The sequence below is a fragment of the Alnus glutinosa genome, chromosome 1 (assembly GCF_958979055.1).
Source record: "Alnus glutinosa chromosome 1, dhAlnGlut1.1, whole genome shotgun sequence".
NCBI classification, from domain to species: Eukaryota; Viridiplantae; Streptophyta; class Magnoliopsida; order Fagales; family Betulaceae; genus Alnus; species Alnus glutinosa.
In genome coordinates this window covers 38,726,164-38,742,045 of record NC_084886.1, presented here as the reverse complement: position 1 = coordinate 38,742,045, position 15,882 = coordinate 38,726,164, and positions in this window count along the sequence as shown.

The window sequence follows — 15,882 nt, the reverse complement described above, 5'->3', positions numbered from 1 at the left end:
CATGCAATAGGGTTTTTGTAAGATAAATAACGTAAAAAATCATGCTAATGCATTAATATATGGGTTAAATATTATTTAACCCCTTGAACTAATAGCCGTTTGTGATTAGCACCATGAATCGACAAGTCATATGATATGGCCCTCCAAAAATGCCAATTTGTTATGATTTAGCCCCCTTCATCAGTCTTCACCGTTTTCTTTGAAAAAAAAAAAAAAAAAGAAAAAAAAAAGAAAAAAAAAAAGATTTGTCCAAAATATTTTGAAAATACCCTTATTTTGACCATTGAAAAACCAAAATTACCCTTTGTATTTATTAATTAGTAGAAAATACAATTTATTTTTATTTTTTTTATAAAAAGAAAGAAAGAAATCGAAGGATAAATGCAAAATTATTGTTTGTTGTTGGCTGAAATTACAAATCGCTCGTAACAGAATAAAAAATAATTCAAAAGTCCTCAGATAGGCCAAAATAATAATTTAGTCTCTGCAGACAAATTCCATCAAAACACTTGACAGATTCCATTAACACCTAACATCATTGTCACATCATTAAGCGCCAAGTCATCCATAGAAAAAGAAAAAAATAAGAATACTCAACTCTAGAAACAAAAACCATCTTCTTCGTTATCTTAATCTTCTATATTTGTAACATTAGATGGAAAACCATTAAATTTGATGTTGACATAAACATTGATATTGTATTGGGTGCTAACATAAACCCTAGAGTATCAAATGAAACACATATGACAAATAAAAAATCGTTAACTTGGACATTAAATTAATATAGGAATCAATTTGACTTGGGCAAAACCTAAGGACTAAATCCAAATCAGATGAAAACTTATAAACTAAATATGATTTTTTCCAAAATATAATATATATAAAACCTAAAAATTAAAAACTTAAAAAAAATTAAAAAAAAAAAAAAGAAAAAAAAAATTGAAAAAGGAAGGGGATGGGGGGTGGCCTGCGAGCCACCCCAGGTCAGGTGCATGGACGTGACCAATTTTTCATCCAAATAAATGGAATCTCATAACAGAGTGTCTAAGTCATAACAGATCAGTAGTTTGGAGGGCCATATCATGTGACTTGTCAGTTAATGGTGGTACATCACAAACGGTTTGCTAGTTATATATATATATATATCACATGTGTTCAAGTTGTAACTATCCTCTAGTCTATTTGTACTTATAACCCCCTTACAGTAATGTTTGCGCGTCCCATAGGATATATGGTACAACGTCGATGCCCCAGCAAGGTACAATGGTTAGTTACATCTTGTTATCCGACCGAGTTCGACATTGGGTGATCCAAAGAAGTAGCGGTGCCATAGGGTGTGATCACCATTCGTACATAGTTGTATCGATCACTTCTAGCCATTAAATCCAAGGTAATTAACATTAAAAATAAACATAGACTATAGGGTCAAGCCCATATAGTAATATGCACATGCTCTATATTCTTTACACATTTTTCCAATGATAGTCATGTCATATAAAGATATTACAAATTTTCTGATCAATGTATGAATTTACAAAATCACCCAATCATTTATTTTCTCATTTATTCCTTCTGTACATAAAATTGTAGAGTTCACAATATTAATAACAAAGTATTTTATGTCAATATAAAATATGGACGTTTGATATCAAAGTAAACATGCAAAGACGTTGCTAAATAGTTTCCATGTGAGTTTTACTCACCTTGGTCGTACGGGTCCTCTCGGTATTCCTCGTAAATCCTAGCTCCTCTATCTGTGAAAGATTATATTATTAGTCACACTTCTAGACTTAAAATCTTAAACTTAGACTTCTAAACATTATTCCAGTCGAACCATTAGAAATTTATAACGACATAAGAACCGTTGGGACAATCTCATGATTCTCATCGTTCGATGATACATGGATTGTTGGAACGGTCCAGGTGTTTGAACGGTGATGGACCATTGGAATGGTCACTGAGCAAAATCTCCTAAACTAAAAAGATCATGCCTTGATCCTATCTAACACGTTTTAAGGCTTAAAAATGATTTCTTACACTACCCTAAGCATAAAACAAACCTCAAAACGGAACCCAAACACCCAAGTTTGGGTTCGTTGGATAACGCATTTTGACTTTGCTTTTTAGCAAAAATACGAAAACATTAACAAACAACTCAAAACACTAAAAACTACTTTCACTTTTATGTCTCATTACAACACTTTTTTAACAAAAAGGGAAAAATCACACTCTAAAATGTTTTATCAAACGAACCGTAAATCTTTTACCCAAAAATCTAACATTTATTTTTTAAAAAAATTAAGTTTTCCTTTACAACACTTCAAAGATACAAATGATTTACACATCAATACCTTAAGCAGTAGGAGATCTATTATTAAACAGCATGGAAAACAAGATAGTTCATATCGTCCATAAACCCCAACTCTCTAACCCTAAAGTCATAATTATTCCACAACAAAACCACATTTTAAACCTTCTACCAACATGCATAAGCACATTTTAAACCTTCTACCAACTTGCATAAGCGCGCACACACACGAAAATAAACGCTAAACATAAACTAATCAAGGTTAAATCCACAAAATAAAACAAAAAATCTCCAAATTGAAGGTATAAGGGTTACCCCTCATCCCTCCTCTCTTGGTGGATGAAGGGAGGCAAAATAAGCATCTAGGATTTGACTTAGACCTTTTGGATGGAATAGTCAACATGTATAATTAAATTAAAAAGTCGAATGTAAGTGTTTTGAAAAAATAAGTAGTTAAAAAAGAAAAAATGTATATTTTTAGCTAAATTAAATAATAAATTTGTTGAGTCTGATGTGACAGCTATTGTCATCCCTATTATGTTAAAAAAAAAATGAAAACAAAAAATCTAGAGTAAAAGTAAAACATAAGAAATTAATGCACAAATATCTTTTTATTTGGAGAGCATGCCACTACATTTTGGAATTGGGTTAAATAGAAACTTGGCCCCTGTGGTTTTCAAACTTTATTTTTTGCTCCCTGAGTTTTGCTTTTTATCATAGGTGGTACCTGTGGTATGTGAAAAGATGGAAATGGTACCTCCGTCCATTTTTCCATCCAAAACTAATGTCTGACAATGTCAGTGAACACGTGTTAATTGGAAGGTGCGACACCTGTCACCACACCACATCAGATATGAAACATAAGCCACATAACTCACTCCATTGCCACGTCAGTTAAGAGGGAAATTAGTTTCTCCGAAATTTTTCAAAAAAATATTAAGAGCAATGTAGTTAACTATTTCGAATTGTTTCCGATCCCTTTTTCTTCCCAACTTCACGATTATTCTCAGCCCTAATTTCTCAAAGTTCTTCAACCTCTCCTCAAATCTCTTCTATCCGTTGCAACGCCCCGTCCATTTCGACCTCCCCAAGCTAAAGTTCTATCATTTAGGCTGGATCTGTTAGATCGAAGGCTTAGAAGCAGATTTTCGGTTATATTTCCGGGAACCCACTCGGCCATCCTTCCCGGAACCCACTAGGCCATCCTTTGACGGAGTAGCATCGAAAGAACAGCAGGTACTTCTGAGACTCGAAAGTTGTTTTTCATTATACTTTGTGTGAAGTTTCTTTGTGAGCTGCGGAAAGACTTGACCTAAGAAGCTTTATATACATCTTTTGTCTTAGGGTTGGGCAAAGTAATATTATATGAGTTTGGTTTAGTGGGCAAAGCATAAAGTCCCCAACTTTATGTAGGGTCCACAATGCACTGTGTTTTGTGTGTTTTTGTCGGTTGTAGCTTTTGGCATCTTCTGACATGTTGTTGTCGGTTGGTTGTTGGAATTACTACATTATTTAGTTCTGGGTTTGAGTTGGTTGGATGAGTAGTAATTTTTAGGTATTCGCATGTCATTAGTCCCCACTCTTTAGTGCTTATTCTGAAAATGCGGGTGTACTAAACTGAGGTTCCATAGTGTAAATGCAATTATAAAACATCAAATTGGTCCAATTTGTACATTTGAGTTTCCAATTTGTACATATGACGAATCCACACATTCAATACTAAGTAGGACTTGTTAAATAATGATACTGTTATTATGGAATTATGTAGCATAAATTTGGGAAACTTGTACAAATAACGTAGAAGTTATAGGTAGTAGTCATGATTTCTGTTATTATTTGTTGTAATATTGTTTCAAAAATTGTTATGCTATATAAATAATATGTTCAGAGTGGCATGATGTAAGCTGTATACATAATATAAGATGTGATGTGTCCATTGTGTCTTGGCTATGCTCACAAGTGAATTTGTCACATCTCACAATGTGCACACATTCTATAACATATTATTAGATATGTCCACATTAACACTCCAGACTAATACAGATATGCGACAATCTAGGCTTATTAAGTAGGCTTATGTGATATGATTTCTATGTATTGAAAGAAGTAGCCTTATAAAGTGTGTGCTTGGTTTGGTTGAGTATGTAAGTTTGATTTTTGTCATAATTGTGTAGAAATGGACCCAATATTTGATCTAGTCATTTGCCACCATGGGTCCCTGTCCGGACATAGGATGGAGTACATAGGAGGAGATTGTATGGAGGTTAATAGACTGGATGCAGACAAGTTCTGTTTTTGGGACCTTACAAATATCCTAGAGTCGTACATGGGGTACAGATGCAATGAAATTCCAGCAATGTATTACAAGTATGACGATGAAAGCAACGAAGATATAAACAGTTTTAATTCATACCAAGATTTCTTGAAAATGATCAACGAGATAATAAAAGATGGCAAGATGAAGTTGCATGTGTTTGTTGACTATGAAGAGGAGGAACTAGCTGAATCGGTCCCAATTGAAGTGGTGGCCCCAATGCTGCATCTCTCTCAGACTCCATCAGAGGTGAAGATTCAGTATTCCGAAGAGGATTTGCCACAACACACATCACAACCTTCAATAGATGAGCCACAATCTGATGAGCCAGTAGAGCAAGCTGTTGTGCAACCACCACAGCAGGCTGCCCGAAAGTCAGCTCGGTAGCCTCAATGGCAAACTGCCCGGCAACCTCGAAAGCAGTCAGTTCAGCAGCCTCCGCAACAGCCAGAACAGCAGCCTCAGGATGATGATGAGGAGGCTGATGAGGAATACCTTGAGATGAGTGGCTTTGAGGTCACAGACGGCGAAGAAGAAGACATTTGGGATAATTACACTTAACCCCCCTGATTTATCCACGGTGTGGCGATTTACCCCCCAATGTACCAAAATTGGTACATGACCCCCCCCCCCCCCCGAACTTGCCAACGTGTGACAAAATCGACTTTCCGTCCAGTCGCTCGTTCGTTTGGACGGAAGGTCGGTCACGTGCAAGTCGCGTGACCGTTTAAGACAGAAACCCTCCCCAAAATACCTCCGCCTCATCTAGTCTTTATACCCCTGTGCGTGTTAGACTTTTCGAAATGAGAGGGACCAGTTTTCACACATTTTTCTCATCTCCTTCACCAACGGTTCTCTGCAAGAACTAGGAACTAGGGTTTTCGAAGTGGGCTTCCAATTTTTGACATTTCTGACCAGTTTCACACCATTTCTCGAAGATGCAACCATCAGGCACTGCTTCTACGGAGTCAGAGTCGACAAGGAGTGGGGCAACTTCTGCAGTAAAGCCAATTTGTTATTGCGAGCATCCAGCTTGTATGTTAACCTCCTACACCGAAAAAAAATTTCGGTAGAAGGTTTGTAAAATGCCAGAATTACAAGGTAATTTAGGGTTTAGACTTTTAAGTGTATATTTTCAGCTGGGTATGTCGCATATCTGTTAACCGAAAATCTACAGCAATTTTTAAGAAGAGCAATGCTGCTTAGTTCAATTCTACCTTTTACTGTACTTATATTAAAAAAAAAAAAAATTAAAAAAAAAATGGACTGGGTTGATATTTATTTGTCAGTAACGTTTCAAATTTTTAGTTGAAAATGTTATTGTACTATGAAGGTCAAGTTGTGGCTTAAGAGATATAATGTACGTTTTTATTTATTTATTTATGGCCCCATTCGTCATGCAACTATTGTAGTTTTTTTTTTTTTTTTTTGGGAGCATGTATTATCCTTTGATAATTTTCTGAAGATTAATGAGTTTTGAAATGATATGGAAAAGTGCATAAATAACGTGTGACGATTAATTTTCAAATAACATAAGCCAGAAATAACCTTTGTTTATTTTTTATTTATTTTTTTATTTTTTGTTATCGTTTTGCAGATAAACCGAGCTTGTGGTTTTTGGCAATGGGTTGATCCCAAAATGTGTTCGCATGGAGAGATGGTGGTAAGTCTTTTGCGTGAGTGGCATGTAAGTTTGATTCAAGAAGCTGAACGATGCCGTACAATGGTTGAAACTGAAGTTGCAAAGTTGAAGGCGAATATGGGGATAGAGGAAGCCGAACGATGCCGACTTATAGTTGAAGCTGAAGTTGCAAAGTCGAGGGCAAATATGGAGATTGAAAATGCTGCCCTTCGTAAAGAAATCGAGATTCAGGGGATCAATTACCAAACAATGAAGAAGATTTATAAGACAATAATTGTATGTACATGGATATTGATGATTGTGTATCTGTTTATAGTTGGATCAAAATCAAAGGGTATATTCGATTCCAAACATGATCGTATGTTGTTACCATGAAGATTTAGGGTGATGATGTTTAGGTTTTAGGGTGATGTTGTTTTGGGCAGGGTTTATAGTGATGTGTTTATGGTGATTTTATTTTGTACACATCATCCATTTTTTGTATGTGTTTATGGTGCTGTTGTTTAGGGTGGTGTAAATGTTACTTTATGTGTTGAACCTGAACTTATTTGAGTCCGGTTGTATGATATTGTAGCCAAACATGTCCACTCTAATTTTGTGTTAAGCATAATTACCACACCATAAACCAAACCTGTCCAAACCCATTTACCAAAACCTGCATATCAAAACCATGCATTCACCAATACCATGCATACCAAAACCATGCATTTACCACACCATAAACCAAAATCTGTCCAAACATACCAAAACCATGCATTTACTACACCATAAACCAAACCTGTCCAATTTTCATCAGCCAAACCAAAAGTGTCCAATTTTTTAAAGACACCGAAATCTGTCCAAAAAAAATCAGCATGCAATTCAAACTACTTACATAAACTACATGTCCAACCCTTTCCTATATACAAAATGCCATTATATTCCAAAAAACAAAAACATGTCCAATATCATAAACTTCAATGCTTCCATTCTGGTCTTTTCCTTTTCGGCTTTGACTCCATGATCTGTAATCCTTTTTCAATGGTATGAGCGATCCTTTTTCCTTTCGCCAGTGTTGAGGATGTTGTCGCCGCACCATGTTCTGCAACTTGTGGGGTTCTTGGGGTCAACCTAAATACTCTCCCTCCTCCATCAGTACTGGTCCTAGCTGTGAGGTCAATCCAAACAGGTGGAGCCTTTTCAATTGGAACACTCTGCACCATGGCCCTGATTCGATTAGACACTTTTCTAACTGGTATGCATGGTTTAGGTGCTAGCGGTTGCCTGTTCCAACTGGGCACTCTAAATCCAACAGGATTTTCCTGCCATAAGTTTCAAATATGAGAGATTGATAAATAAACAATAGGATGCATTTTAAAAACTAAACTTAAAGTAAGATAAGTACTAAATCTCTCTCAACTGTTGTAGTAGGTGCAGGTGGTCTAGGTGCTAGCGGGTGCCTGTTAAAGCTGGGCACTCTAAGTTTAACATGATTTTCCTGCCAAAAGTTTCAAATATGAGATATTGACAAATAAACAGTAGGATGCATTTTTAAGACTAAACTAAAGTAAGATAAGTACCAAATTTCTCTCAACTGTTGCAATAGGTGGGGCTGGTTGTGCACCTCCCCTTGTACTACTCCCCCTTCGACTGTTGGGGGCTAGTCGTGCACCTCCCCTTTTACTACTGCCCCTTCGACTGTTGGGGGCTAGTCGTGCACCTTCCCTTGTACTACTGCTACATCCAACACTTTGGCTCTGAAGGCCAACATTAATAACACATCAAATAATACAATACCCAAATAAAATAGCACATCAACTATTATATAACTATATTCGTTAGTGAGACTTACACTTGTTGGGGGTGGAGTGGGCAAACTAGCTGGGGGTGGAGTAGGCAAATCAACTTCTGTTGAGGGCTGCCTGTAATTAGATGCCTGCTCCTTCTTCCTTGGACAGGTCCTGCTGTTGTGTCCAACCAATTGCAAAGCCCATATCTATCCTTCAATCCAAACTTTCTCATTCTATAAGGATTCTGAGGAACTCTTGACTCATCAGGACCTCTTACTCTGGCCTTTTGAGGTCTGCCTGACATCGATCTTGATCTAGGCGGATCCAATACATCATGCGCGGTCTTTACCCACTGTTCCTCACTAGGCATTGGATATATGATGGGAGCATAAGCCTTCTTGTACATCTCAATGCTATAACATTGATCTACATAATCCTCCGGTTTATGCCCATGAAATGTTATGGTAAAATGTGCATGTGCACATGGGATCCCAGTCACCTCCCACTTTCTGCAATCACATGTCCTCCTCCTCAAATCCACAGCATATTGCCTTCTTCCCTGCTCTACTTCAAATATGCCATCACCAGCAAAACGGGATAGGCAGTCCGATGCAGCCTCACCAATGGCCTCAAGCTTCTTAACAATTCTAGGGCACAACTTGCCCTTCAATTTGGCGATGCCATCTCTTTTAAGTTGGTACCTTCTCATGAGCTGTTTCCTAATCATCTCAAGCATTGTCAGAATTGGCTTGTCACGTGCCTTCAGGATGTATGAGTTGAAACACTCGCATATATTGTTGACAAGGAAGTCACATTTAGGATAGTCGTTGAACCATGCTCTTGACCATCTGCTAGGGTCAATCTTGTCTAGGTAGTCAAAGGCATCAGGATTGACTTTCTTAATCTCTTCCATCTGAAATCTGAAGTCGACCACAGTATAAGACGATGCTGCCTTCCACAACAATTCCTTCAAGGCCACCCCCCGAAATCCTTTATCTCGAAAGTTGGCATATAAATGCCTTACACAGATTCGGTGATCCGCCATTGGCATAACAACATCAAAACTTGGCACAAGACCCTACATCAATCTAATGTGCAAAATGGTAAGTTTATATGTAGAAAAAAAAAATAGCAAAAAGTAATATGTAAAATTATGCAAGTAATATAACTAACCTTTTGCCGATCAGAAATGAATGTAGGAGCAGTGTGTCTCTCATGATGACCAAGATCTGAAACAAGGCACTCCAGGAACCAGGTCCAACTGTCTTTTGTCTCAGATTCTACAACGGCGATTGCAATTGGGTACATATTGTTGTTGGCATCTCAACCAATCGCAGCTAGTAGTATTCCCTTGTAAGTTCCTTTTAGAAAGCACCCGTCTAGGCCTATGACAGGCTTACAACTTTTCAAGAACCCTTTCTTCATGGCTGCAAGGGACAAGTAGAGTCTCTGAAACTTAGCAGGCAAATTAGGGTTTGGTCTTTCAACTTTCATCATTACACAGCTACCCGGGTTAGTACGCCTTAAAGTCTCACAGTAATCCCACAGCCTGCCATACTGTTCACCCAGACCACCGTATATCTTCTTTTCTGCCTTCTTCCTACCCCTATACATTTGACTCTTGCTGACTTCAACATTCCATTTCCTCTTGACTTCATCCTGTATCACTCGCAGTGGAATGTCTGATTGAACCTTAAACTTATTATAAAGTTTATCTGCTATCCACCTCGAATTGACAATTGAGCTCTTGTATACTCGAGTACAAGAATGTTTAGGTCTTAAGGACCTTATTTCAAATGATGCCTCAGTCGCCATCTGTCTACCATACACTCTATAACCACAACCTGGATCTCTACACACTGCTACACACTTGGTTCTTTCATTTTTCTCAAACCTTATGTCCTTTCCCCTTCTCACATTGTATTGCTTAATAGCTTCTCTAAATAGTTGAATGTTAGCGAACTTCATTCTAAGCTTCAAGTTTGGATTGATGTTAACTTCATGGAACTCCACATCAGGGTGAGATGAAATCCCACCATCCTCTTCATCACTGACAGGTGGTGACAATAGGATGTCACTTCTACCAATCTCAAAGTCATTTTCATCCACCTCAACATCTTCAAATGATGACATTTTTATACTAGATAGCCCACTCTGGCCATCACCATCACCCAAAGTACCCCCACTCTCACCCCCACCCTCAACCTCACCATCATCACCATCCCCATCCCCATCCTCCCCATCACCCTCCATGCCCTCATCAATTTCTGGCATTGTTGAGGGGCCAACACTATCCACCAGATAATCTTCTTCAAAAACATCGTCATTATCACTGATTTTATCATCCCACCATGGATCATTTAAATCAACCCTACCTCCATCATCTCCCTCTTCATCATTTTCCCAATCTTCCCCATCCCCACCTCTATCATTTTGGAAAGAAACAATATAAAGGACTACAATAGGAGTATCCACATGTTTGGCAACCATATAAGCTACATCATAATCCGAGGATACTAGTTATAGACCATCCACTAGATCTTTGATAGGGTCCCTAAAGTAAATCAAATCACCTGGACTATACCCATACTGTCCCACAATAGACTCTATCATGACAAATGACACATTATCAGGATCAACGTTATCTTGATGGACATCCACTTGACCCCCCACATAAATACATCCATATTTTCTGTCAAACCTACCCCCATAGTTTATCTCAAAGACCAGCTTCATTCTACACATGCAAACAAAAATATATATTATGCATGGGACAAGGGGACCACTATAATAAGGCACTGCAACTAATATGCAAAGCACAACTCAAAAGCATGAAGGCCCAATGCACAAACATTAACCAATTTTTTTTTGATAGGTACACATACATATTAACCAATGCAGAAACATATTAAATAAGGACCCAATAATGCTCCAAAATCAATTGCAATCGGGACCCACTACATATAAAGTAGTAAACAAAACAAACCACATTGACCCAATGCACTTTAACAAACCAAAACCAACGCACTTTAACAAACCAATTAGGCTTTCGGCAGACAACAAACAAAGCCAAAAAGGATACAATTCGGGACCACGTGCAAAACAAACTTCACCATGAATGATTATAAAACACATGGACCGAAACACCCAAATCCCGACAAACCCTAACATTTTTTTATACCCAAATTGCAGTCAATTTCTACATTAAAAATGAGACTAAACAAACAACATTAACAAAAACCCCAAATTCGACAACCCTAAATTAACAAAAACCCCCAAATCCGAAACCCTAGATTAACAAAAACCCCCAAATCGCCTACCCAAAAAAAACTTTCTCCATTAAAAAAGCACTAACATTTCTTTAACAACGATTATGAACGCCTTTTAGAGTTTAGCGGTATGGATTTCGGTGACTAGGTGTGGGTGGGTCAGTCTTCGTGTAGAACCTTCGAAAGTAGCCATGCTAAGTGGAAATGGGGACCTCACGCACGAACTGTCTAAGTCTAAGGCAAGCACGCATTGAATGAGGTGGGGGTATTTTGGGGAGAGTTTCGGTCTTAAACGATCACGCGACTTGCACGTGACCGACCTTCCGTCCAAACGAACGGGCGACTGGACGGAAGGTCGATTTTGTCACACGTTGGCAAGTTCGGGGGGGTCATGTACCAATTTTGGTACATTGGGGGGTAAATCGCCACACCGTGGATAAATCAGAGGGGTTAAGTGTAATTATCCCAAGGCATTTTTTTCAGAAAAAGTAGATAATGTTGTACGCGAAGCAAGAGAAGAAACAAACAAATGGTTTCGGACGTGGGACAAGGCATCTACATCAAAGGATGAAGGTGATCCAATAAATGACCCCAATGCAGAGTCTGATGACAGTGAAACATTTCACAGTATGGATAGTGAGGAGGAGGAGGAGGATGAAGGTGAGGGTCCTCGTAGACGAGTGAGGAGGTATCCAGAATGGAGGCCCAAGCGGGACCTGAAAGACATAGTTACATTGATAGTAGGGTTGAAGTTCAGCAACCCCACTAAGTTCAAGGAAACATTGAAAGTGTTTGCAGTGCAAAATTCCTTTGACTATATGTACAAGCACAATGAGAAGACGCGGGTCTCCGCGAAGTGCAAGAAAAAATGTGGCTGGAGAATACACGCAAGTTGGTCGAACTGTAGAAAATTTTTCCAGATCAAAACTTTCCAACCAGTTCATAATTGTGGCAGCCACCATGATAACAAGCGGGTAACAGTTAGGTGGGCTGCTAATAGATATATAGACAGCTTTCGAGACCAAAGAAACCTCAAACCGACAGCTTTGAGGGAGATGATTTGGAGGGACTACCATTGTTGTGTGTTTTAAATGTACTCGCAAGTGCACGAATCGTTTGCAATATAGCATTTTGCAAGTGCGAGGTCGATCCCACAGGGAATTGTGTTGCAAAAATTAATCTCTATTCAAACTAATCCTATTTTAACCTAGTTCCAAATTTAGGGATTTTTAACAAAAGAAAACATAAACAAAAATAATGAAAATAAAGGGGTCTAGGGCTTTGGAATCCACACCTACCAAATCACAACAACATAGTCTCATGCTCATCACACATATTTCGAATTCTCTCATACAAATCTTAGGTACGCTCTACTTTGCTTCAAAAGTTGTTTAAATCATTCCATGAATCCATACTTGCACAAATCACAAAAGATATCTAGTTTTGACTAAATCATCAAATGTATCCATGGAATGAAACACAACGAATATCCAACATTTTGATAAATGAAAACCCAAACCATCAATCTAATGAAACTATATCAAATCATCACTTGTATCCGGAAATCACAAGAGATATCCAACAATAATCTCAATAATTGAAGTAGAACAATGAGAAATCAAAACCCATAAACTCAAATAGCATAAACAAGCATGGAAACTCAGTTTCTCTTCAATGGTGAGGTTTCATCCTCAACCCTAGACGAAATTTCAGCTACACATAATTAAAGAAAGCATAAATAAACAACAAGAATGCATTAAAATCAAAAAAACTTACAAAGGATTGAAGTTCTAGGTCAAAATCAAACCAAAAAAACCTAAACTACAGTGAGAACGGCGCCTAGGGTGCTCCCAAGCGGCCTCTCCCTCCAAAAATGAGAAAAGAATGGTATTTATAAAGTTAGCTAGGGTTTCTGAAATTCCAGCTCCGCATAAATTCGATCGATAGACTTGAGATTCGATCGATCGACTTCCCAGCAATTCTGAATTTCCAGCTTTCTATGTATTTTCACTTGAAAATTACCATTTTTCTCTTAATGTCCTGCAAAAACGCAAAAACACCAAAACTAACCAAAACATCAGAAAAGAACAAAGCTAAAGGTTTAACTAATGTAAATTAAGGGGTTCAAATATACACTTTTTGGCACTCATCAACCATGTTGAGTTCAAAATGTTTAGCTGCCTCCGTTCAAAAAGAATGGCATTGGAGATACTGGATGGTATAGATGGTGAGCAGTACAAGCACACCAGGGAGTATGCCAATGCATTACTGCAATGGAATCCGAGTTCCTCAGCGTTCATTCAGCAGGATGGAGTGTTCTTACAAAGGATGTATGTTTCGTTGGCAGTATGCAAGGAAGGTTTCTTGGCTGCCTGTAGGCCAATGATATGCGTAGATGCATGTTTTATGAAGGGGAAGTGGAGTGGTCAACTGTATGCAGCAGTTGCTCATGATACAAATGATGACATTTACCCGATAGCATATGCTATATGCGAAGCTGAAACTAGGGACACATGAACCTGGTTCTTGAGAATACTTTTGGATGATATTGGGTATGATCGGGAGCATATGTGGTCGTTCATGTCCGACCGTCAAAAGGTAATATTTAATGTACATTGACACGTGTTCTTAAACTTTTATTATCAAACATATTTTTACATGTTTGCTTTTAACAATATCAAACAGGGGTTGGTTAATGCTTTAGAAGATTTGATGCCTGCGCCGAGCACAGGTACTGTGTTAAACATCTGCATGCCAATATCAAGAGGAATGGCTTTAAAGGGAAAGAGTTCAAAAATGCTCTCTGGGGTACAGCAAGGGCTTCCAATGAAATACAATTCAAGTATTACCTCGAGGTGATTAATGGTATGGACCAAAGAGCATACAACTACCTCGAGAAGATAAACCCTAAGATGTGGTCCCGCCATGCATTCTCCACTACAAGCTGCAGTGACATTTTACTAAACAACATTGTGGAGAGCTTTAATGCATGGGTGTTGGAGGCTAGGGATCAGCCAATTCTATCTTGTATGGAGACAATAAAGAGTCGGTTGATGAACCGGTTTGATAAGAAGAGGGTTGGAGCAGCAACTTCAACCAATGTGATTTACCCTAAGATTGTAAAGAAGCTTGACTGAAACAAGAAAGAGGTTGATGCTTACATATGTCACTGGAGTAATGGACTCCAGTATGAGGTTGATCATAGCCATGAGCCTAGGAGAGTTGTTAATCTTGAGGCAAGAACTTGTGGATGTGGCAGGTGGCAACTGAACGGTATTCCATGCCCTCATGCAATTTGTGCAATGTATAGAAATAGACGTCTCCCTGAAAATTACATCAGCAAATGGTACTTAATAGATACATATAGGCTGTCATATGCTCCTAATATTAATCCAATGCCTGGACTCAATGACTGGCCCATTGACCGTGATGTAAACCCTATAGAGCCACCGATTCCAAAGACACAACGCGGTAGGCCAAAAAAGCTCAGAAGAAGAGGAGACGATGAGACAGTTCCAGATGAAAGTACACGGGTCACTCGAAAGGGGTATGATGTATGTTGTGGGAATTGTGGTAAAAAAGGCCATAATGCCAGAAGTTGCAAACAACCTGAAAATCAAAACAGAAATAAGTATCCCAAAAGGAATAGGAGGAAGCCGAAGCCAACAGATGTGAGTTGGCTTTTTTTTTCAATAACATTATTGTAAATTAATGTTATCTTGTATGTCGTTGACGTGTTTGTGTTATCTTATATGTGTGACAGAGATCACCCTTGGGAACAGCAACCAATGTTGGTCAACAATCAGGGGACAACCCTCCTCAGGACAGTCCCCTTCAACCATCATGCCTCAACCCCCAAAGTACAACTGAACCACTCAGGCATAGACAAAGGCGTGTCTCTGACTAATATAGGAGGATGGAACAGGTGAGTTTCTCATAACTTTTAGTAATGTTTTATTGTGAGAATTGTGGATTTTCCTCTAATGTCTTACTTTAATTTGTTACCTATTATCTTGCAGCTTCGGGGGTAGACATCAAACACGATGCAGCTCAGGAAAAGAGGATCACAGCCAGATTGAAAATTTGACACATTGACAATTGGTCATTTTTTAAAACAGGATTGATTGTGTTATGTTATGATGGATGGATAATCTGTACATTGACAGTTGGTCATTTTTTGAAACAGGATGGGAAGTGTTATGTTATGTTATGGTGGATTTGTACATTGACAAATGGTTTTGGTTTTAGTGGACATGTAGTGGTGTATTTCTAATGTAAAGTGTTATTTGGATGGATAATTTGTACATTGTCAATTTGGATGGATAATGGTGTATGCTATTTTTTGGATGGATAATTTGTAAATTGTCAATTTGAAACATGATTGATTGTGTTCATTTTTTAGAACATGATTGATTTTTTGGTTTGGACAAATTGTTTTGGTTTTGGTCATTTTTTGACACATGATTGATTGTGTTCATTTTTTTGAACATGATTGATTTTTTGGTTTGGACAAATTGTTTTGGTTTTGGCCATTTTTTGAAACATGATTGATTCAGACAGGTATCATTTAGGACATATTT